Consider the following 26,144-nt stretch of genomic DNA (forward strand, 5'->3'; position numbering starts at 1 on the left):
AATACCTATTAATATTTCTATATTTATTTAATATTAACATTTCTATTTTTACTTAATATTAATATTTCTATTTTCGTTTAATATTAATATTTCTATATTTATTTAATCTTAATATTTCTATTTTTACTTAATATTAATATTTCTATTTTCGTTTAATATTAATATTTCTATTTTTACTTAATATTAACATTTCTATTTTCGTTTAATATTAATATTTCTATTTTCGTTTAATATTAATATTTCTATATTTATTTAATCTTAATATTGCTATTTTTATTTATTTGCAATAAATCGCTCACTTGTTATCGAATCTGCATGAAACGCACACCAAACGATGAATATTTTTTTTACATAGGGTAGACAGGGTCGAATCGGATGAAAATATGAATTTAGTCCATATTTCTTGCATCGCGATAGAAATGTGCATTCCGATCGTTCATACTACCTCGTCTCTCTCCCCCGCACCTACCGCAAAAGCCCGTTAATTGTTTTAAGTCATTGTTTAGAGCTGGCATACGTTTTCAGTCACATGGACGCGTGCGAACGTTACAATTTTGATCCGAATCTAACCAACGTAATCTGCAATTTCGTATTTAAAATAAAAAGTAAGCTTGAAAATTCCAATGTGTTTATTGTTATCAGTTTGCACGGTGTCCAAGTTTAGTGTTTCATGTATTTTAGACTATTATATCATAATACGTTCATGTAATCTACACCCTTTTAAATATATATAGAGCTAATCGGATCACGTTATTTGGGGTGAATCGGATCACTCTTTATTTTCATTTGTGTACTTTTATCATTATAAATATGATAATTGTTTATATACAGATGGTTAGTACGTACATAATAAAGAGCAATCAGGGATCATGGTGTCAAAAAGAAAATAAAGGAATCTGTGATAAAAATTAAATTTAGAGAAATGACCAAAAAAAAAAATAAATTAATGGTCTTAAGAAGATGACATTGCATTTACTCTGGTGAAAAATTAATTCGTTCACCTTCAGAAGATTATCTGAGAAGAATGATGCCACGAGAATTGTGCTGATAAAGGCGGCAAAAAACGGCAATATCCTTCCGATCTGTGTGCTGAGTAGTGCCACTTGACTTCACTGTCATTAAATTAGATTTGTTTAAGTTGACTCTAAAGCTATTGTTATGAAAATTTCAGTTTTTTCCCCAGAATTTCATGGCTTATCCGATTCGCCCTAAGTTTCAGGACGAATCTGATATTTCTGACTTTTTGCTCTTCTGTTTGCAGAAGAAACATTTTTAAGTTAGATTTTACTTTCTATTATTAATCTTAAAGCCAATGGTGTACCTACTGGTCACGAATATATAATAAAAAATAATGTTTTTAAGTGCGATTTTATTTTATTTTCTATTACTAATCTTAAAGCAAAAGGTGTACTGGTCACGAATATACAATAAAAAAAAATATTTTCTTAATGTTTGACTATAATTTTTTTACCGTCAAAGACAAAGTGATCCGATTCGACCCGGGTCTACCCTGTGTTACACGTCAACTAAAAAACGGTACGGAATGTAGCTGCACCCCTGTTGCCGCAAGGTCCTCGAGAGTTACTTAGGTAGAGAAGCGTTTGATATGCCATTGAGATACCTGTATCTGGTAAGAATCGTATTCGGAGGTTTAATCTAGTAGGATGATCGGTCGTTTGTATCAGCGTTCCTGACAAATTATGAACGGTAACGAGCCGATGAAAGATCTCCGGCGCCTACACGCGGATGGAGCGGGACGCGTGCACGCGTATTCCTTCGCGAAGGAAGGCAAAGGAGGCTCATTAAGATCGGAGGCACGCGAGCCACAGAGGCGTACATGCATTACCCACAATATGTGGTAGGCGGTTGTTGGTCACGGATTCGAAATGCAATTTTCGATTGGGAGGAGATAATTGTCCCGCCATCGGCACGGTCTCCGCGGAAAGGCGACGACGCATTCCGCTCGCCAGATATCGTTCTCTGCCGTTTCTATTTCTGTTTAGCGCGGCTGAATTGTCGACTTGATAATGCTCGCGGCGCGATAAATTGACCCCGCGATTGCGAGCGCTCCGCGACAAAATCCACCCCTAGCCCTCGTAAACGCGGAGGAGCTGCCTACGCGGGCACACGAAACAATGGAGTAACGTCCAAGTACAATTATGGCAATGGCCAAACGCGATTCGCCCACCCGACTGCGTTCCGAACCTCGCTCACTTTTCGCTCGTTTGCCGCCTTTGTTCGCCGTTTATCGGCACCGATAGGTCAACCGCTGGGCATAGGAATCTTTGCCATTATCGATGTCAAGTGTTACTTAAGCGAAACCCTGCCGGGGACCAAATGAGTCTGGCTCTTCTAACAGTGCGCACGCGAATTGATCAAGGAATGGTGAAGTTATCTACGCTGTGTCTCTGTTCATCCGACAATTTCAATGACCATTTTCAGAGATTCTGCGGAGTATAAGATATTTCGTGGATGGTGTGGTATATTAGAGGTCACGTAAATGCCAACGCAGCAAGTCGCGAGATATACGCCGCGCTATAGGGCAAAAGATCCGCGAGCAACGAGCCCGGACGTACAGTGACTCGCATTAATATTCGGACACTTTTTAAAATCGCATAAGTTTTTTAGAATTGGTCCAAACGACTTGAGATTTTTTGAGAAGCTAGAAGGATTAGTTTGCTAAATGACGTATTTGGTCGTTTTGAAAAAAAATGTGTTTGGTTGGAGTAGCGAAAAAAATAGTAAAGGTCGATTTTTAAACATTTTTTGTGAGCTTGTAATGAAAATTCAACAAAAAAAAAACAGTTTGTAGATTGCAGTGGGTTGTATACGTGCCTCAAATTTCATCGAAATCGGTTAACGTTGCTCCGAGCTACAAACGTTTAAAGATCGCAGAATAAGGTCGAGAATCGCGAAAATTCCCGAAATCAGCGACAGTTAAATCAGTACAGTTAAATTCATTGAACTTTGGTTCTTTACTCATGGAATACAGTATTAAAACTTGATTTTTTCAAAAAAGCTGTTTTGTGACATTTCCTGTGTTTCCCTTTAGCCTTCAGATATGCTTTTAAGTGGTTATACCTAGTCAGGCGGCCGAAAAGAGGCGAATACTTGTGAAATTTTTGTGAAGAAGCGGAGCCGTATATTTTTACAAAACTTTTTGCGCTTAAAAGAGCAACATTTAAAGAACATTTGGTAATTTTTGCGTCGAAAAATATTTACGTTTATAATAAAGTAACAACCGGCATCTTAGAAGCATTTTTAAAAATTTGGTTTTGCAGTGAGCACTGCCATTCGGAACCAGATTATCTAAAATCAAAAAACAAAAAAGATTTAGTTAGTATATTAATGTATCCTCAGATTGACCGAGAGAATTTTCCGAAATATTAATTTAAAACAAAATGGCGGCTATTTGCAAAAATCGCGCAAAAAAATCAGGATTTCAACTTTAAATAGCCGCCATTTTGTTTTAAATTAATATTTCGGAAAAATCTCTAGCTCAATCGGAAGATACATTAATATACTAACGAAATCTTTTTTATTTTTTGATTTCAGATAATCTGGTTCCGAATGGCAGTGCTCGCAGCAAAAGCAAATTTTTAAAAATGCTTCTTGGACGTCGGTGTTGTTACTTTATTATAAACGTAAATATTTCTCCACGAAAAAATGACCAAATATTATTTAAATGTTGCTCTTTTAAGCGCAAAAACTTCTGTAAGAATATACGCTTCCGCTTTTTCAAAAAAAAATCACAAACATTCGCCTCTTTTCAACAGCCTGACTAGATATAACCCCTTAACAAAGAATTTCTATCGAGAACCACTCAAGAGGATCTCAAAAGGCTCGTCGATTGTTAAACGCTCCTATTTCTTCTCTACAACTCGAAAAGCGTCATCGATATCAGTGCTAGTACCGTTTCGTGAAAAGCACTCGATGCCAGCTGGTGGAACCTGGGCGAATCAGACCGAAGACGCGCAGGAGGAAGAAGATAACTATTTCATCAGCGACTTCAATATTTTAGGCTCGATCTAGTCGGCGTGCTAATTTACTTTCGCAACATCGACTTTTCCGCGGCGGCGTGGCCATCAATCTCCATTACAGCTTCCGACAGCCATCGTTCTCACGGGCACACCCCTTCTGCATTCGCCCTTAAGCACGTAATGTCGTTACCCATTTTCGCATCGACTGTCGACGCTTCCGCGAACGGCGTATCTCCTACGCGGCCGTTCCGCGAGGCTCGCGGCACCCCTGCGTTCAGAAATACGTGCCCACCCCGTGTGTGCACGCGTCTCGTTAGAAGGTTCGCGGACAGGTGTCCTTAGCTTCCCGCGGACGAGCTCCTCGAGCCACCGGAGGAAAGCAGTCCTCGTCGCATTGAAATGAAAATCAGTGGCGAGCCAGTTGCGCTCCGACCTCTGTGTATTCCTGCCAGTCTAGTCGCAGCCCCGACCGGTCGCGGCTCGAAACGTGAATTACGGGCAGCCCCCTTTAACGAACGCTCCGAATTTCGTTCGCGATCGTTCGAGGCAAGGCGAGGAAAGAATTGGTGGAAACGGGAAGGAACCGGCTCGGGTTTTATGGCCGGCGAGCAACGGGGAAGCACAGTTCCGCGGTACCAACGGGGACTGGAGGAAACGAGCGCGCGTTACGAATGCAAATCGGCCCTTTTTCGCGAGGGAAACTTCGGTCGCACAGGACGCGTCCTTCCGCAGACCTCGACACCACCGGTCGGGTCGACGCTGAGAGCCACGCTGGCGCGAAGAGACCTCTAATTACAGGAAAATGCAAATAGTTTGAACGGAACCGCGAAGTAGTAAACCGGTAATTACGAGTGCCAGTTCCTTGGCAATTCCGTATAGAACTCGGTAACGCGTTATTGCTTCGCTAACTAATATTACTCTTTTCCTTCCGACAGCGATTTGTCGGAGCATGACTAAATACGTTTTCGCCGGTACGATGACCTACCGAGAGGTTCCGCGGAACGGTGCGCGATATCGAGATTCATGAAGCGAACGAATGGCGTGGGGAATGCGTAGGGCCGAGCGGGGACAAACTAAACGGCGTCATCAAAGCAACACGCCTTCTCTTCCCTTCCACAAACATTCACAAAACGCTTGCTTTGCACGGTTACGTGTGTATAGTGTCTCCTTTATTGCACTGAGTGACGCTGAGCAGTGACACGAATCGTATGCCCTGGGCAAGCTAAATTTCTTATTTAGATCATTCGGTTAAGGGGTTATACCTAGTCGGGCGGCCGAAAAGAGGCGAATATTTAATATATAGATTGGAATTAAACGAATTACATAAATCTTCGAAGAATTTTAATAACTGAAAAAATTAAATGTAAAAAATATTACGTAAGGAGGGGGTTGGAATATCAAATCTTACGAAAGCTTACACTGGAGGAGGGAGGGAGTAATAATTAGAGCTGGGACTCTTCGAATAATTTAATTTTCGAATATTTTACAAGTATTCGAATGCTACGAATAAACTTCGAATATTTGAGTATTCGAATGTTATTTGAATACATCAGTATTCGAATAGTATGGTGTGAAGTGGGTCAAAATTAGCTTACAAGATTTCACCCTGACAATTGAACCTAAAGAACTTGATTTATAATTCACACCATACTATTCGAATACATCAGTCTTCGAATACTTAAATATTCGAATAGTATTCGAATAGTATTCGGTTACTTAGTATTCGAATACTTAAATATTCGAATATCCAAGTATTCGAATACTTAAATATTCGAATATCCAAGTATTCGAATACTTAAATATTCGAATACTTAAATATTCGAATAATATTCGATTACTTAGTATTCGAATAATATTCGATTACTTATTATTCGAATACTTAAATATTCGAATAATATTCGATTACTTAGTATTCGAATAATATTCGATTACTTAGTATTCGAATAATATTCGATTACTTAGTATTCGAATACTTAAATATTCGAATAGTATTCGATTACTTACTATTCGAATACTTAAATATTCGAATAGTATTCGATTACTTACTATTCGAATACTTAAATATTCGAATAGTATTCGAATACTTAAATATTCGAATAGTATTCGAATACTTGGATATTCGAATACTTGGATATACGAATACTTGGATATTCGAATACTTGGATATACGAATACTTGGATATTCGAATAGTATTCGAATACTTGGATATTCGAATAGCATTCGAATCCTTGGATATTCGAATTACAATCGCCAAATAATTGAGCGACTGAAGTATTCGAATATTCGAATACCGAAAAATTCAACAAGTACTCCCAGCCCTAGTAAGAATTCGCTAAAATTACCCTTACATAATTTAAGGACGGCCCTCCGTAATCGCAACCCAAATTAGACACTGCGCGATCTCAAGCATTTAAGATGAGAAATTTAACTCCTTATACTTAACACAAAACCTTTAGAAAACTCCCGCTGTAGATCGCCGAATCGTTCGAATTACAAAAATGAAACTCTCTGATCTGTTTCTTACCTTACACGTTGCTAATTCCATGAGTTCGTCGCCGATTGCCCGGAGCCGTTGTGCCACGAGTGGAGGCGAACGAAAACGCGCACGTTGCGTCTCTTCATTGGAGAAACGCGAGACGTTAGAGGTCGACTGCGACGAAATAAAAAAAAAATAAGGGACGACGAGAGGAGGGCAGGTCGAGTCTGGAGGATATTTTCTCGCCGAGTTCCACGTGCCAGCGCGAGCATTTTCCGCGGTCATGTGGCTTGAACGGGGTTCTCACGTGTTCGTAACCCGGGGCCGCCATCTTGCTCGTCCACCATGCGAAGTGCGACGCCCCCACCACGAGTGCGAGGCCCCACTCTTCTCGATCTTCGCGAAGCGTACGTTTTTTGACGATCGTCGGTGTCACCCAGCGAAGAGGAATTTTCGACGGGGCCGGATCTATGGCCGGAGCGGACCACACACCGCCGCTCCTTTGACGCGGCATCTCCAATTCAGATAAAAAACGATACGGTGCGGGTAAACGGTTTCCGAGGTGCTGCGGACCGGCCTCGAGGCGGCTCCGAGCGCCGGGCGCAGACAGGAGGGCCGTGTGTGAATTGCAAAACGTTGCGCGATTTTCATATCGCGCGGGCTGATTCAGTTTCGCATAGTCGGCCGATGAGTCATGCGGCCGTTTCTCCGAGCGTTATCGCCCCGCCGTGCATGTCTGAGATTCAAGATGTCAAGTACCACGTGGGCCGTTTACCGCCAGGCAATATCCCGCGCGGCAGGGGCCGTTTCCGATTCGGCCCTCGAGTGGTTCCAGGTATCGCGGCCAGATTTCGAGTTACATTTACCAAGAAAAGCTCCGTTTCGCCGCGGAGCCAGCCGACCTTGCCATCCTGGATCACAGCGTCCTTGGCTGGCCAGGGGTCACTGGCTGGAAGGGGGAACAACTCTCGCTGCTCGGACGCTTCACCTTGGCGAACGTCGACGATCGATTGGTCGACGATTCCAGCAGACGGAACCGTAGGCGGTGCCGCGAGGAATGCGTTGCTGTCGCACGCATTGGGAAAACTGTTGGTACGTGTCCTCGAGCAGAGAAATCCCTTCGGCGTTATCGAGAAGGGAACGTGTAATGTCCGGCGAGTAAATACAGTCGATCGGTCTCTAATCTCTTCGACGCTACGATCCAATGCGCGCATCTAGCGAATAGGGTGGATGTACCAGTAAATGAACACGTACCAGTGAATGGACATTTTTTTATTAAAATGAGTAAAATAAGTTATTAAAAGAAGCAACTAATTAATCAGAGACTTCTTGTAATTTCTTGCTTCGTGTCCAAATAATTTTTGCAGCACGTGGAGTCAATCGCGCTGCAAACATAATTTTATAATAGTGTTCATTCATTAGCCTTAACTGTTCATTTATTGGTGCGTTTACCCTACGACTGATGGGCATATTATACGTTATGTAGGTGCGACACTCGACGGGAACTTGTAGCCGTATCGACTGTCTTCTAGTCGCATTTCTGCCGGTCTAGAAAAATCTCCCGGTCGTGTCTAGAGTCAGCTAGAACCGTGGTTTGTGAATCACCTTCATTCCCAATCACGGTGACTTTTCACAGTGAGCCGTGATTTTCGTGATCGCTTCTGATTGGTGCAGGCAGAACAGTGATCCGTGATTTTCGTGATCCGATTGGTGGAAAGCATAACTGCTCTTTGCAGGCGCCACATAACCCCAGTTTCTAATTTCTCTTGAAACATTCTGCGAGTCCACACTGTGCTTATAGAATCTCAGTTGTATATTTTGAACCACTGTAATCCTTCTGTAACTATTTAAATTAACGAATATTTCCTCGCTTTAGTTAAAAAGTATAATGTACGTGTGAATACTTTATCCAATCAAATCAGTGCGTGCACACATTCACTATTTATGAATGTGTATACTAAGTATATATTCTCTGAATTAGCACGCTTTGACTGTAACGCAAGTTACATTTAAGTATTTTATAAAAAATAATTCAATCGAGATCAGGAATTACGATGACAGTAAAGAATGCACTCGAGTTAAAAAAAGTCACGATCACGGTCGAGATTTAACTTCATTCACGACCGCGATCGCGATTCCGCGATCACTGTGATAAATCACTGTTGGCGATTTTTCCCTCCATCTCTAGTCGTGTCAGTAGGACGGCGAGCGTGGAACGGCGACGAGTGACTGCGCGTTCGAAAATAGAGGCGCCGCTTCGGTGGCTCGTCGCTCGAAGCCGCGACACGACGCCGTTATCCGTCTTATCGCCGGGGCATTACGTAAGCCACCACGTCGCCCACGTCTTTCGCAGACGGGGCTTCGGGACACGACCGATGGACGAGCGCCGAGAGACGTACGAGGGTATTAAGAGTGGCCAGGGGCCTCCTCGCGGTAGCGAGCAATCGCGACGCGATTTGAGGGACAAAGCGAGACACGGGACAGACGACGCCGCGACGGTCGTGCTACTCGAAAGCTTTCCTCGTGACGGGCGGCGCGTTCACGTGAACGCGATTTACTGCGCAGATTCCGAGTCACGCGGCGATACTTCATTCGTACCTACGTCGCGAGCACGATATAACTTCTCCTTCTCTCTCTCTCTTACTTCGTTTCCCGCTACTGTCCCCCTCGGACGTCGAACTTTCCTTGTTCCCCGCCCAGCCGCGTCTTTAACCTCTTTCCCAATACGTGTGACTTACGTTTTCGGTCGTGTCCACTGCTCCCACTGGTTGCGTCCTGACTTGAATTCTCCGTGGATCCCCAGCCGCCACTCGCGCCTGTTTCTTTCCGCCTTAACATCGTCCGCTCGACTCGATCGATCCGCTTACGGTGACTATTGGCTCGTCGTATTCCTTTTTCAACCGATCACACACTGCCAATTACTACTCCATGGCGTCCCGACTCTATGGGTTATCGTAGGGTAACCCTGTCCGCTGTCAACTCCGTTGTTACCGGCCGAACGAACTCTGCCGCCGACCGTCTCCTTTTCTTTGTTGTTCTCGACGTCTGCTCCCACGAGGGATTCCCCCAGCTCGCGTTTCTCGTGCGCCTCGACCGCGCGTCATTCCTTTCTTCGTGCACGCGCTGCGTGGCGCGCGGTTCCTTTTCTCGCTTCCTTCGTCTCGAGGATCATCGAACGTGCGTAACCGTTTCTCCCCGGTGTCGCGGCACTATCGACGGGATCCCTGTCCCCCCTCCTCTTCGTCCCGCTGCTGTCAAGTTCCCGGCGACTGGTCGAGGAATCGTGGCCGAAAGATGGCCCGCCGTGCGAACGACAAACCGCGGGCTATATGCGGGAAAGGCGCGACGGCGGTGCGGCCGGTGCACATGTGTGCGAGGAGGAGAAACATGTAGCCGAGAGTCGCGTGCGCAGAAGCGAAGCGCGCACACCAGAGACGCAGTTTAAGCCTAAGGAGAAAGAGCGACGACGACGACGACGACGACGGCGGCACTCTGGCCTCTCGTACTACACACTGGGTGGCCTGGGTTAGCGTACGGCGCAGTTAAAATGGCCGCGAGACCCGTGTTGTTTTCTCTCTTCGTCTGTCGGCTTCCCCTCGGCCGTTTCCCTCTCTCGTGGCGGCTCGTTGTCGGTGGGACACACGCGGCGCGGTGGCATCCCGTCGTACAGTGACCGCGCGCGTACTACACACACACACGCACTCTCTCGCACACACGATCAGCGGAGTGCGCGAGCACGCGCGCCAGCCAGCTCGCTCGCTTACGCGCGCGCGCGCCCGCGAGATCGAGAGCGTGGCGGTGTCGTGATGACTGCTGGTTTGCTCGACGACGGAGAACAGGCATCGCGAAACGAGCGGACAAAGAGAGGCGATTCGCGATGACACTGGGCGGCAGACGCGCGCGAAGATCCGCGTGGGACTGTGCCCGGTGGCGCGAGTCGGACGCCGTGCACGTCGGGGAACACACCGAACGAGATGCGACGCAAGAGAGCGCGGCTAGCGCCGCCGGCGGCCGTCGCGACAACTGCGAGGGTAAATAGCGCCCTGTTAAGGAGGGGAGGCAGTGGGCGCGGCGGGGCCGCGCGGGGAGCGGGGACTCTCGCGTACCGAGCAGCGTACGCGCCGCTACGGAGCGGGGAGGGGGCGACGTAAGAGGGGCGGACGCGGGGAGGGGAACGGAGAGGAGCAGGGGAGGAAGAAACCTGGGGAGAGAGGAAGAGGAAGAGGAAGAGAAAGAGCGAGACGGTCGCGGCCGGAGAGGAGGGGGAGACATCTCAAGAGTGCGTCGGGCCAAGTGCGCGAGTGTCGTCACATCCGGTATTCGGGGTGGCGCTGTTCTCGCCTGTCGGTGTGTGTGCCTGCCTGCACGCGTGTGCGCACGCTTGCGATAGATGCCGCGGTACGCACGTAGCAGCTCCGGTCCGTGCGTACGAGCACAAGGGTGGAGTGAGAGTAGCGTAACGTGACACAACATTGGCCCCTGCGCCGTCTGCACGGTAAAATTATGTGGCACAGGTCGCTCGGATTCTACGGCGATATGGGCCTGTCACGTGAGACGAGCGTGTACCTCGTTCTCGGTGGCCGTTTGAAAAATTCATGCTGCCTTCGGATATGCGCGTGTCGCTCGCGCTATCGCGACTGATTTCAATACGCTTCGAGGACCGTCGCGGAGGGTGAGATTCCCGATTGCGCGCGTCCGCAAGCACCGCGGCTCGGTGAAAGTTTCTCCACGGACGGCCGAAAACTCGTCAAAGAGGCGTAGTAGGCCGCGCTGAAATTCGGTAGTTCGGGACCGGAGGATACGTTACGGCTAATGGGAAAGTTCAGACAGACCCACGGTGTTGTATCGAGCGATCGGCCACTATGTACGCTTCAAAGATTCCGCTGTGTCATTCGACCATATGGATGTCACCGCGTACATGGCTAGCCAATCAAAAAGAAATGTGTCACATTGACGTCAGAAACGCCGCTATGTCCCGACGCGAGCCACCGAATTGTCTCTCGCGGAAGGGCTGGCTCCGTAGGCCAGTGAAATTAGACGGAAATCTGCCCAATCTGCGGAATAATTCCCACCAAGCTAAATTTTGGTACGGGCCTTTATTTGATGGTTTTAAACAATATGTCAAAAGTCCCCATCCATCCGACCGGTGCTAAAAGTTTTACAGAGGGTTGAGAAAGCAACTGTTTTTCGCGAATATCTCGTTATCTAGCAGTTTTGCGACAAAGATAGTTATTATACAATTTATAGTCTAGGAAATTCTGTACAAAAAAGGTCCTATGAGTTTTTTTCGTAGGAGTAACCATTTTCATGTATGTCGGGTTACTAAGTTTCAACCCCCATACATTTGACAAGGGAAGATCCCTAACTCTGATGTTCAAAAAATTATGAAACTCTGTGAATATGTAGGGAAAGTTCTCCTGAGTAGAACGCAATTTCGTTCGCTGCCCAAATTCACTCCAAGAGGGTGCAATTACCCCTGACAATTTTTTTTATTTTGTATTATTACTCGCGAACTGTAGGAGATCGGAAAAAAGTGTTCAGGAAAAAGTTACTTCTTTTAATTAGGACTATCATTTGGTAAGTTATAGATCTTACGATTCTTACGGTTCGCGAGTTATAACACAAAATTGAGAAAAAAAATGGATTTTCAGGGGTCAGTTTCACCACCTTAGAGTGAATTTGGGCAGCAAACAACAAATTTACGTAATACATACCTATATTAACCTCTACATGTCCCCAAAGTTTTAACAAATTTTGAATTTTCGAGGGGGTGGATCTTCGCTTGTGAAAAATAATAAACTCATTTCCACACCACCTCGGAGGTAGAGTACTGACATTTCCATTACTCCTACGAAAAAAACTCATAGGACCTTTTTTGTAGAGAATTTCCTAGGCTATAAATTGTATAATAACTATTTTTATCGCAAAACTGCTAGATAACGAGATATTCGCGAAAAACAGTTTTTTTGCAACCCTCTGTAAAATTTTTAGATATAAAAACATATTGCTTAAAACGACCAAATAAAGGTCCACACCAAAATTTAGCTTGCTGGGATTTATTCCGAAGACAGATCCTAATTTCACTGGACTACCAACCGTGAGGCGCGCCGCGCGGTGGAACGCGAACATACAAAGAATTCCGAGCTATGCGGAAATATTGTAGCTGTTTTTATAGCACTGCTACTGTTAACGTGGTTACGCATGGCCCTCGCTTCCGTTGCAAGCACTTCGGCATTGAACGTTACGACGATACCTCGATGTTATAAAAAATTCAAAAGAATTTACTTATTGTATTATATTATCTAGTACTTGAACGAAGGATTTCTCGAAATATTGATTCGGGAAAAAATGGCTGATGTTTAAAGCAAAAGTTTCAATTTTTAGAAAATTAAAAGAAAACTAAGCATCGGATAAAAAAATCCTTCGTTCAAATACTAGACAATATAATACAATAAGTAAATTCTTTTGAATTTTTTTATTTCAGACGATCGACTTTCGAGCAGCAGTGGTCACCGCAGGAGCCTTTATTTTTAAAGAACCTTCGTGTGATGGACAATAACTAAGTAATTGCTAAATATTTTTAACTAAAAAAATTACGATGCACAGTACTAGATGCAACCCTTAAAAGAAAAAAAGATTTTTTGAGAAATGTGTTACAGCTTTTGAGTAAAAAATTTCCAAAGACCACCCTTTCTTTCAGCCTCCTGCCCGAGCATGCCCCCTTAATGCTAGTAGATCCACAAGACGTTCAACGAATAATACGTATCCACGGAACACACATTCATAGCAAAATTTAGCGCCGGCAATAATATTGCGTAACGCGCGGCAACTCTCCCAGAATTACCCTAAGGGTCGCGTGATCCATATGGAAGGGCGAGAGGCGTGATCGCGGAGAAGCGATCGCCTACTCTGCGTACGTCCCTGATTGTTACGGAACAGAGTCGGCATAAATAGCACTGTTCGTCGACATTCCTTATAATTCGAGCGTCACAGCGAGGGGACTCGCAGAGAGATGGCGAGCGTATGACACGGTCCGCGTGTGCGTTGGTATGCGATGGCTCGTCACCGCTCGCAAACGGCCAGCACACGTATCGCTCGTACGCTCCGTTTTCTAGAATGAGCCGCACCAACACGCTGCCAGCCAATTAGCTATGTTCGTGGCCTCTGGCGGCCCGTGAGAACACGCGACTCGCCGCAACCTTTCTTTCTTCTTCGTTCGCGCGGCCGAGGCTCGTCGAGACGCGGCAACGTCCGCGGGACGAATTCCAGAGACCGCGGGGGCTTGAACGACACCGTTTCCACGTTTTCGTTCCGATCCGTTTAAATCTGGATCGCTACTCGATCATTTCTGCGCCGCGCTATCCTCCGGAGATTCGCAAACCGGTTCTTCGACCGTCACTGCGCGCGGTCGCGGCACGCGGAAACACCAACACCGCGGACGATCATTGGCTGACTGACGCGAAGTCGAAAAGTCGCCGAACGTTTTGTTGTGTCGTCGCTCGATCGAGACACAGCCGAGGAACGACCTCGGGCGGCCCACACAAGCGCAGAGGGCCCGCACACGCACGCAGCAGTCACGTGGGCGGTTGACGTCGCGGGACGATGCAGCGTTTCATTCACCACGATCGATTTCATTAGCGAAACGTCGACGTTCCGTCTCGCCGAGACCTTTGAATCGATCGACGAGAGACGCCCGCCCTCCTCTCCTCTGCCCGTCCAACAAATTTCCACCGACATATTGATCTATCTGGGCCGCCCGTGCACGCCCCGTCTCGCGATCATCGGCCGACGATGACGCGCGCCGATAACCGCTGACGTCTCGCCGTTACGAGAGGAAAAGCTCCGCGTATCGCCAGCGTCGCGCGCTTTCGCCCGGCTTGTTTCTTCGCCCCGTTTGTTCTCCGTTTCTGCGCGCACCGGTCGCGCGAGACGCGCGGTGACGTTTGCGCCTGCAGCTTCCTCGCGTGTCCCCGCGAACGTCACGCGTCACCGTGGCGACTGTCGGGGGCCGCGTATCTCTCGAGGCCTCGGCAGCAGTTGCGGGGGGAAGCGAGCCAGGTGCAACGAATGCCAGGGAAAAATTTCCACGCGGCACGTGCGCGCGCTCGTGACGCTTCGGGACGTCGTCACGATCGTTTTCCACGCGATCGCACAGGTTGCTCTCCCTATCGGGCACGGGAACGTCCCGGACTGCACAGCCCTCTCGGCAGAGAAGCGACTCGGTGCTTCCGTCGTCTCGTTTCTGCGGCTCCAGCCAACTACAAGCGCAAATATTTGCCTTCCGCGGTGTCGTTGCTGTCGCGCAAAGTATTACGGAGGTTCTTTTTTGCAGTGATGTAATGCGGCGGGCGGGGTTTCGCTGGCTTAGGGTGAACAGATTCGAGAATCAAAAAGGAGGTCGATCTAAGTGGTGGATATAGGTATATTTTGCGTTTCTTAAGGGGAGGTTTCGGTCTGAAAGAGGATTTTTTTTATTTCATTTTTCGAATTTCAACCTTTTAGGAATACGTGTTTGAAAGGATTTGTTGTAATTCGTAAAATTCCCGAAGTTATAGGCATTTGAGTAGCGGAAAATGCTTGGGGAACAACCGGCCACTGGCCGCTCGCGTAAAACTTTAAACGCGATTTTCTCGAAACAGTGTTCTCAAAATCGGTGGGAACGGTAGCCCCAGAAGTTATTATCCGATTCGACTGAAAGTTTTTTTATTTTGAAGCATATACTTCTGGCTAGGGGGAAACCAGAAAAAATTACAAAAAACATTTTTTTTAAAATAACGACACTTGAATATTGAAATCACTTTTTCTGTATGTTTTTCGCCCTTTCAACGGCTTTAAAAATAATAAATTTTTATTTTTTGTTATTTTTTGTAATAGAAAAGAACAAACAAAACTATTCTATCCCTTATAGAATTTTTGCATAGGTAACTTAGAACCTCTTTCAAAAAGATTCAAAAGACGCGTTTGTCATTTAATATCCACGACAGATATGCATATAACGGCAGAACAATTTTTAAGTAGCTAGACTTTTCGGAAAATATAACAGTGACCACGATTCTACTGAAAATACCGAAAAATTTACAGGTCCTCAAAATGAAGAATTACCATTAAGAAAACAATTAGAGATAGCAATCGCAGAGAGCCTCCAATAAATTAGTATCAACCAAGAACACGATAAATTCCGGACTTTAACAAAGGAATTTCATATTTTTCAGTCCACTGGAAAGAACACCCAATTCACCATAACTTTTGGATATCATACATAGGATCAAGTCAACACCCCCTCAAATCGAAAGAAAGTTTTCTACAGCTACAAATTTTCCCACAAAAAAAGAAACGGACTAAAAAAACTATTTCAAAATAAAAAACTAATGTCTCGCTTTGCACAAATTTTGTATTAAAAAAATAAATATATCAATTATATTTAATACCTGTTTCTTTCCATTTATACAAGCTTTGTGCAAATTCGACAGGAACGAACAATTAGTTAAAGGTTTCTCGTGTTTTCGATAAATATAATCAACATCCTTCCAAAAATATAAATTTTGTAATAATTTGTTCGTTCTCTCGAGAATTCTCAAGCAGTGTGATCTGATTTCTGATTTCTCGAGAAACGAATAAATATCGAGAAATCAGGAACACTAGATACCATACAGTAGCCATACGCTGGCTCGACGGGAATTCTGCTTGGAGCGCAGAGGACTCGGTGGCCGCGGTGTAAGGCTCGCGTGACGGTCTGCAATTTTCAGGCCATTACAGGATTAAACGTTAAATCGCCATCGACTGGCAAGCAATAAAGTAAAAAAGTTGCAACGCTGCAGCGCGGAAGTAAACAGCGTAAACGCACCCCTCGCCAGTTTTAATGGCTACCGGCTGTACAACGCTTCGGCAGCCAACCACCCTCTTCGCCTCGCAGACCGACGCCGGCGTCGTTAATTGTATCGCGCGTATAGTCTGGAGCTGTTAATTTTCGCTGAAAGAAAAATCCAACGGGTCAAAGAAGACGGGGCGAAGAGCGGGAGATAGGGACCGGCGAAGGAGGATCCGAGAGACGCCGCGCCGGGCGGGGCGAGGAGCGGCGATTGCGCGTCGGAACTTTCGCGTAAACACGCTTTGAGATTACTTCTCGGCTAACACTATCGAGGGAATTATCAATTAGAATTAATTAGCAATTAAGCCAGCCGGCGGGCCAACTTACCGCGAGTTACGCCGACGACGGTGCAAAGAGGGACTTTAGAGGAGTCGTCGGCACGGATCAACCCGGCAGCCTTCTCATTCAACTGGATTTCGCCTGGAGATTCGCTTAAGCGCTTCGTACGATAATCTCCAGAGATTGTCTCGCGATACTCGCGTTTCCTTTAACGAGCCATAGGTACCTAGATTCGAAGAGGCCAATCGGTATTGCGATACTGCCAGAAGAATCGAGGGAAACGAATGGTCTCGGATCTGAGGTGGGAGACGCGAGGGTGGTAATAAATTACAGTTCTTAATAAACTCGACAAAGAAATATGGTTTATTTTACCATTAAAAGCTAGTTTGGAGAAAATATCGAGCGGACGAACGAACAACCGCTCTACGCGAGTCCTAACCGAATGCCACCACGGTCGCGTTCCTTCCAGAATCGCAGGAAACGCGTGCACAAATTTGGGGAAACCCCGGGCCCTGAGAACAAGGGAGGTTTCGTCGCCAGGCAAATCCGACAGTCGCGAAACCTTCAGTTGAACTTTACGACCTTACCTGGTCGCCTTCGACTCCGCTCGAAAATTACAGATCCACCCTTGGAAGCAACTACAATTTGGACAGGGCAACAGGTAAAAAAAGCTACGATTCATCGAATCGCCATCTGACAAGACCACGAAAGGCGGTCAAGTTCTAATTCATTCGGTATTCGTCACGCAAGCATTCTCCAGTAAGAATCTCTGACAGAGCGAAGAACCAGTTCACCTGACACGCAGGCCCGAGCGTGAGTCACAAGCAGAGTTGGGCATTATTCGACTAAATTTTTATTCGACTTTTTTATTCGACTAAGTTTTTATACGATGAACTCGACTAAATTTTTAGTCGACTAAATTTGTATTCGACTAAGAATTTAGTCGCCTAAACTCTTAAATTCTTAGTCGACTAAATTTGTATTCGACTAAGAATTTAGTCGCCTAAACTCTTAAATTCTTAGTCGACTAAATTTGTATTCGACTAAGAATTTAGTCGCCTAAACTCTGAAATTCTTAGTCGACTAAATTTGTATTCGACTAAAAATTTAGTCGCCTAAACTCTTAAATTTTTAGTCGACTAAATTTGTATTCGACTAAGAATTTAGTCGCCTAAACTCTTAAATTCTTAGCCGACTAAATTTGTATTCGACTAAGAATTTAGTCGCCTGAACTCTTAAATTTTTAGTCGACTAAATTTGTATTCGACTAAGAATTTAGTCGCCTAAACTCTTAAATTCTTAATCGACTAAATTTTTAGTCGCTATTCGTTCCTCGTTATTCGTTTAGTCGAAGGCTCGCTGTGGCGACTAAACGACATGAATAAGTGGAGCTGCTCGGTATTCTGTACTATATATCGTCAATTTTAACAAATTTCACAAGATTGTAAATTCCGTTCTGTATATTGCACAACAATAGAGGTCGAAGATCTTGTAATAACGTATAATATTACAATAACCATTATCGGGCAAGCTGTTTGAACAACGAGTTGTACTCAAAGTAAATTTGTTAAGTACGAATAAATAATTACTAACTATTTAATGTTTTAATGTCTAAATTTCTTTTCTAAGATCATTGTTATACCGTCGTTTGGCGTCGTCTTTGCGACGATCTGATGAGAAATGCGGAGCCTGAAATTTCTCACTTCTTAATCGGTTTTTTCGCTACGGGGTGGTATCGGGCGGATCACCTTACATTCGACAAGCGTTCCCCTCGGCCCGACCGGAGGTCGAGGGCCACGGGACTCTAGCCGTGACGCTTAGTCGCCACGGAGATCCTCCGACTAACGAATAAGGAGGAACGAATAACGACTAAAAATTTAGTCAACTTAAAATTTAGTCAACTTAAAATTTAGTCGACTTAAAATTTAATCGACTAAAAATTTAGTCAACTTAAAATTTAGTCAACTTAAAATTTAGTCGACTTAAAATTTAATGGACTAAAAATTTAGTCGACTTAAAATTTAGTCGACTGAAAATTAATCGACTAAAAATTTAGTCAGTTCATTGAATACAAACTTAGTCGACTAAAAATTTATTCGTTAGTCGCGAATAACTTCATTTATTCGAAATTCGTATTCGAAGGTTGGTCGAATAACAATTTAGTCGAATAATGTCCAACTCTGGTCACAAGTTTCCTCAAGATTCACCGTGCTTGTAACAGCGAATTCAAAGAGTCCGCGCGAGAAGTGATTCCCGGTACGTTTATGACACCTGTCCGTTTAGGAGACTTTGGAACTTCGTATCGCTGATGCACGCGTGATAGTTGGAACGCTGCGCGGCTGCGTGGAAGTGGATGATGAAGCCAATTTCCACGGAAAGCGGGTGATTCACGAATTTTCGCGCGAACTATTGTCGAAGGAGCGACACGCGCACTACCGCGAATCGCGCTGCAGCAGAGGCAGCGGGGATAATTGATAGCGACGTTGACGTCCGCTCGCAATAATCTCGCTTATCCGCCAGATACCTGTTTATTACCGTGACGCAAAGGACTGTGACGCCTGGCGCTCGCGGAACGCCGTGGATTATCCGGCGAGGCGCAAAAACACGGCGAATTTCGATCGGGGGGATATAAGCTCGCGTAAAAGGAAAAGTTGGATGAAAACAAACCGGGAGGAGGCGTTGAACTTGCCGCGAGAGGAGACCACTGTGCCTCGCGCGGCGCACAGTGGGGCTGGAGAGGTAAAAACTCTTATTTTTATGTATCCATCACTATATCCTGAAAGCCAATAGACCAACGTATCTAACGTGTATGACAGATATGTCATATTCATGTTAATTGCAAAGAAAAATTCATCTGAAGTTGACCTTTCGTATTCTAACGGGAAACGTGTCAATATTCGTACGACATTGTCGAATTTTTTCTGAATTCCTCTAGATATTTTTATTTTTTTACCGCGTGCATTTCGAATGTGTATAGTCTCAGCTTATTTGTGACATAAATATTTTTCGAAAATTCTTCACCGTAATCCCACTATACGACTTCAAACGAAGCTACCCAGTATTTTAAGTTTTCATTAACTCTTTTAGGTTTATAAACAAAGCTCCGCCTTCCTGCGGGCTCTAGATAGTACTAATTGAAACCAACTACCATCTACTAACAGCCATAAAAAAATTGGCTGCAACTATTTGCAACTTTGGCTGTTATTAATACATAATCACCCGAGTGCGCTGTGCACTCTTCGTTTCTTCGGTTTATTACTATTTCATTTGTTAAAGATGCTTCAATTTTATTTACGCCGCTGCCCATATAACCGCTGGCTATTAACAAATAATATAAAAAAAAAGTACTGAAAAATATTGAGAAACACCGAAGTTATGACAGTTTTTCCGCGAATCCTGTTACGTGCCCCACTGTGCGGCGCCTGCTCAACGGCGGGGTGGACTCGGTCCTCGGTGACACGCGACGAAAGAAACGAGGAGGCGAAGGAAAGTCATGAACGGGCAGCTCGGGGGACGGCCGGGCACCTGAGAGGAAAGGGAGAGAGTATTTTTAGCGGTTACACACTGTTGTTGACTGTTTCTGACGACGCTGAACCGTGGGCCCGTTTCGAGCCGCGAAGCGAGCGGGTGCTGCGCGAAAGTGTCTCGCGGGGGTCGCGAAAAATATGTGTCGTACGCGTACGGTGGAGCTTTTTGTGGGAAGGAAAGAAGCTACGTCGATTTTCCATGTATTTCGGAGTGAGATGTTAGCTCGGCAGATATGAAGGAAAATTAAATTCCTCGGCTTACACGTCGCAAGGAATAAAAGCGCCGACGTCACAATAACGTGAAATGTAATGTACGAAGGTACCAGAGATGCAAACGATCCCCTGTGTTCACCAGAGAAATGAAGGATCGAGCGATTGGAATGAGCGAGTCGCGAGAAGCCCGGACTGTGAAAGAAAAGAGGATCGCAACGGCGACAACGGGCGATCGGCGTCGACAGTGGCGCACAGTGGTTTGAATAAAGGAAGACAGTTATTTTTTGAATATTAAGTACACAGAATTTTTTTAATACAATTCCATAGTAGGGTAGTTGAAGCACCAGAACTAACAAGCATTTTCTGTAAATACCATTAATTTGTAAGGAAATTATAATATGAAAGTTGGGGAGCAGAACACCTGCAATTTGGAGTTACAAACGCAGTATCTTTCAAGTAGAATTTCAACTATCTGCAAATTGAAAAGAAAAACGCAATTTTGTAATTTGATTATGTTCATACTGAACATATATATTACATGAATTAAGTCAATGACACCCTCGTCGATTTCAGTAGGACATCAGTTGAACATACAGGTATTTTTAACGATATAATCGAAGTTTAATTAGACATAACTTTTTCGCGACAGCTAGCGTCAAGGTAAGACTTAATACTAGTGGTGCATTATACCTTTCAGTTCATAATCAAACAGATTTCAGCTGCGTAAACCTGCGGCTTTGGTGTGGGGAGCATTTTTCCTATAACCTTTATCAATAAGTATTTGGAGTATCTTGCTATCGTTTTTCATAATATCGAAAAATGTTTTAGGTAAAAGTTGAATAGTTTCTAGGAGGCCATAATTTAATGTAATTAGTTTATTATACGTGGACGCATAAAGGGCATATGTATGAAGGTCACCGATGTTTTGTTAAACGGAACTATATATTTTTTAATACGTTACTGGATTCAGTTCATCAATTTCTACGACAAAGCATTAACCTACTTATGTCGACAAACTATTAGTTTAGGAGATATTTTAGTTTAATCATTAATTTTCACATACAAATATATCCTATACTAAGGAGATATTTTGCTTTATTAATTTTGACTTCAGATTTGTAATCAGCGACCTCAAAAACCCCGGTATACCAAGTTTCGTATAAATTGAATTTTTCGCATTGATGCTCTCATATTTTTTCCTTGATATGGGGATTTCGGACCACTGTGTGGCGTGGGCGGTCGTCGATCGGAAGCCTCCGAAGCGTGAACTCTTCTGCCTATTTTACTATATTCTATTATGTTTCTTCATCATATTAATAAACTTGTTTTTTATCTTGCGAAACCTGTGAGTTAGCTTTAATAATAAAAAGAATCCTACAGAAACGTCGCGATAGCTATCGTCTACCCCGAATAGGCCGAGGCTGCTGACTCCGTTGCAGCTGCATCTGCACCGAATCCGAGCGGGCTTCGGTGGGGCAGAGTGGAGGAGCGCGGTAGATACGATCGAGGCGCTATCGACGCGGGTCGTGTAATTTCGAGCGCTCCTCCATTGCGTTCCGTGCGCTCGTGACCAGGCTGACCCTTACGCGATACGATTTCACGAGGCACGGAGGCGCGGGTGTCGCGACCGTTTCCCCAGATAACGGATTCATTCACAAGCGGCGGCGACGATTCAAGCCCGGCCCGCACGAATTCGGGGTGCGGCCTTAAATTTAGGCGAGTGCGCTTCGACGAAGCGCGGCGCGAGTTTCGCCTCAGGGCTCCTTTCGTTTCAGCTCACGACGCACAGTGGTCCCAAATCGAAAAGAACTGGCCAAAATTCAATTTTCGAAGTATATATAGCAGCTTTTTGGTGGTAGAAGCTTCGATCTTATTTGCAGCCAAAAAGTAAATATTTCAGTCTGCTTGTCCTTCCTCATTTTTTAATGAATATTGCATTTTCAACGATTTGAAATACGTTAAGTAAAACCAGCAATTTCTGGTCTATTAATGATGTTTGTTGATTGAGCTAAATATTTAAGGTAAGTTTCATTTTTCATCCCTTTCAAACTCGAGTGCATTCAGGGACACTTGATCAGTGTGCGAGGTGGGATACTTGAACAGCTGAAAATGCCCCGAAAAGAACCATAGAACCAAAGAAACAGAAAAATACGGCAAAGAAAGTGAGAAGGAAAATCTGTTTGCATCGTCTTCTTAATCAGATGATATCTAACAAGGGAACATCCCCAATCCGGAAATTCAAAAAATTCCGAAACTTTGTGAACATGTAAGGAATTTCCTCCTGATTACAACGCAATTTTTGTTTGCTGTCCAAATTCACTCTAAAGTGGCGTAATTGACACCTGAAAATCCGGTTCTTTTCCGATTTTGCGTCATAACTCGTGAACTGTAAAATATTTATTTACCAAATGCTAGATCTAATTAAAAGAAGTAACTTTTGTCTTGAAACTTTTTTTCTATCTCTTACAGGGTTTTTCTATCTCTTGCAAGGTTATCGACAAATGCTGTAATTTTGCAGAGAACCGGCGAAGCTAAATTTCTCTTTCGTAAACTACTTGACATAGGCCGTTGAAATTTAGTATACTTTGTTTTTGCAAGGTTACCGACAAATGCTGTAATTTTGCAGAGAACCGTTGAAGCTAAATTTCTCACCTATCCGTTTCGACGTGGAATAGCTCGTACGCGAGGACATATATCCGTCGTGTTTTTCATACGTTCCCACCCAGCACCTTTGCGCCCCGCGTTTTTAATCCTCGCCGCGATTTACACGCGTCTGCGAGCGTGCGCCATATACGGGGGAGCTTAAAAGGGAGGAGGATGTAGGAAGAGAAATATTTCAGGCGTGAGAAAGGAGAAGGTGAAGGTGGGATAAGAGCGGGCGGGCGGCGCCGGAGGGAGAGGGGCGTCCTAAATGACGCGGTCGCCCACGCACACCGACGCCTGCACACGGCGTCGCGAGCGAGCGAGCAAACACCCCGAAATTGCTCTCCGCGGCTCGGCCGTCTCTCGCTGGAAGTGGACGCTGGTTGCGACGTCCGTCTTGCCGCGAATTAAACGGGTTGCGCGGCGTGACGCGGGCGGTTACGATCGGCAAGAAGGTCGCCCCGACGGAACTATTGAATGGGCGCTATCGGCTGAAAGTGTGCACCGGGAGGACGCGTCCAGGGCCCGCGCCGTAACTGTGCATGCGTCACTCGCGCGGCAATAAAGTATTCCAAGAACGAAGGATACACCGGCATAATAACACGGCGTGTGGAAATGGTCACTCACGTAACGTATAGCTGCTGTCGGAGCGCGCGATAGTCTCGCCGCTTAGACTTACCTGCAACAGAAAGAAACGCGATTCGTTAGAATCGAATGGTCAGCCGATGAATCTCGGAGGTCGCGGGTCGAGCGCGGTATTTTTAAGCGTACCGACAGGATTCCAGCGTGCCCCGGAGTGCCGCGACCTGGGGCAAAGGGAACGTTGCCCCAGATCGTGTTTCCGAATCGTTGGATCCGCGCGATCCCGATTAACCGGGACAGATATAAATATACCGTGACGTCGGCCGGCGTTTCCTACGATCGACGGAACTATTCGCACAGGATCCCGGCGCTCTCCGCGATGCCCCTCCGCTTTCGACGGGGCAATAATGGCCTGGTGCATTATTAACGGCACCACCCCTCCGGGGCTATTTTGCGCGGCCTTTCTTTTTCGGCGTGGACGCCCGCATCCGCGGAGAAGAGGTCGATTTGGCAGAAGGCGTCGTTGGCAATGCCCTCCGAGACGGAGCTGCGCCAGATTGTCGCGATCGGGACAATGATCTCGGGTGGATGGCTGGCTACCCCAGCCTAACACCCGAGGATCTTTCTGCCGATGCCACAAAAGCGTCACGAAAACGCACGGTGCCCGGCGCACCACCTGGACCTTGAATTCATCTTGGCCCCGTAGCTCTCTCTTTCGCCCGTGCCGCGCCTGCACGGGGCTCGGGCTGGCCCAGCGTGGCTCAAGGGGCCCGCATCTGCCACCTTGTGCGCCGGGCCGCCGCGTGTTTCGCTCTCCTGGATCCTTGACTCGCTCCGATAATTGCTCGCCCCATCGCCACCGATCGTCGCCCGGCGATTTATCCTTCGAGAAGTCGTCGCGACGCGTCCCGTAAACGGTGGTTAATTAAACGCTTGTCGGAAAAAGGGAAAGGCCACCTCGCCGTATGACGTGCCTCTGCGTCCGAGGGGTAGTAGGGGGACATTCGTGTATAAATTTTGAGCTATAAAGGTATCGGAATGAAATTTGCGCAAAGGGTAGGAAAAAGTTATCTCTTTCTAATGATTTATAATTTAATGTATTGTACGTTTATTTAATTCTTTTCAATTTTTTCAACTTAATTGTTATTAAATAAATTTGAAAACGGTCTATTTAGTAGTTTATTTAATGCTCTTTAAGTGACTTAAATCGCATGTTGGGGAAACTTTTCGTTTCCGAGTTATAAGGGAAAGTCGAATGGTGCGATAATAAATTGTGACGAAATCTACAATTTAGTTAAATAATATTATCAATACAATGTTAGTAATACAATGACGGTACGAAGTGGTCTAAATAGTTACAAGATATTCCTGATATATTATTTTAAACACTGGTTAACTTGTGAACCATATGAGATATCGGCGTGAAACTTGAACCGTAGATATAATGCAAGAATGTTATGTCATTCTATCATTCCTATAATAATATCGATGTTTCCTTTCTTCTATTTAAGTATTGGATCTGCAGCTTCGGGATCTAGTGTTTTTACTTTCTTACGACACGATTGTATTCTTACTGAAGAAATGTGCGGATCAGATGTTAAAAGTTGAATATCTTTTTGATTTTATAACGTAAAAGTGTATACATTTATTTTTATTTCAAGGGAAATTTACTTTTCCTATGGACTTGTGCTTTCTTAAGAATTGAAAACGTCATTTCATTGATTTCGAAAGTGGCGTAAGTCCATTCATAGCCATCAAACACATATTATTTCTGAAATAATGTTAATTATGCTAATTGGTATGATAAATTTGACACCCTTGGAAACCAAACATTATATAATTATCTTATTTGTTACCCATATTTTTAAATTTAATCCACCGCAAACCCTTCGATATCTCGGTTCGAACATAAATGAACTAACAGCGCTTTCAAAACAAACCGCTCAAATTTTAATAACATTTTCAGTTTCGAGACTGATGGACATTTAGAAATTAGTACACGTTCATTAGATTTCGATAGGGTTTAAGTTCATTTTTCGGCCGAATGTCTCCTACTACCCCTATTCGGACCACTGTGTGGCGGTTCGGCAGGGGGGTGGCAGGTGGTAGTTGCACAATCAGCCTGTCTACTTAGGAATCCTTAAGACGCGTCTACGGGCCGCGCCGGTGTGCGCAACAGTGTGTAATTTATCTTTCCACTAGCTTGGAAACCGAATAGATACGATCGAGTAACGAGCATCGCCGCCTGCAAGGCGGGCCGCGAGCCGGGGTGGGGAAGAATCTTGAGCACGGCCGCGCTCTTTTCGGCAAGTCGACTTTAATATTTCATTTATCCCGCGGCTCGACTTTCCACTCTCGCCGAATAAATGGTCCCCGTGCAAGCTGCACATGCAACTTGTCCCCGCGCCGCCCGATGCATATCCTCGAAAACCTTGCGCGCCGCAAGCCACGCGATTCTAACTCTTGACATAGTTTTTCAAACACCTGCAGAAAAAAAGGCTGCCTGTTGGTAATCGCGTAGGTGGTTGGCGCGAAACCGCGGATTAATTTAAAACCACCGGGAAGAGAAGAGAAA

General features: G+C 45.1%; 1 protein-coding gene across 5 annotated transcripts in view; it reads right to left on the bottom strand.

The window, feature by feature from the left end:
- LOC143374834 (serine/threonine-protein phosphatase 4 regulatory subunit 1) overlaps positions 1–26,144 on the bottom strand; it is a 224,313-nt gene that overhangs the window by 135,442 nt on the left and 62,727 nt on the right. Inside the window, exon 1 of one of the 5 annotated variants that reach the window (XM_076823388.1) lies at positions 9,196–10,154. The exons of 3 other annotated variants lie outside the window; for them this stretch is intronic. The gene's annotated coding sequence lies outside the window, so the exon portion shown is untranslated. Of the gene's footprint in view, positions 1–6,505; positions 7,243–9,195; positions 10,155–26,144 lie in introns of those variants that run through there. One more of the 5 variants, XM_076823380.1, reaches the window with a different exon arrangement.

Source organism: Andrena cerasifolii, chromosome 1 (assembly GCF_050908995.1).
Source record: "Andrena cerasifolii isolate SP2316 chromosome 1, iyAndCera1_principal, whole genome shotgun sequence".
In the NCBI taxonomy this organism is placed as follows: Eukaryota; Metazoa; Arthropoda; class Insecta; order Hymenoptera; family Andrenidae; genus Andrena; species Andrena cerasifolii.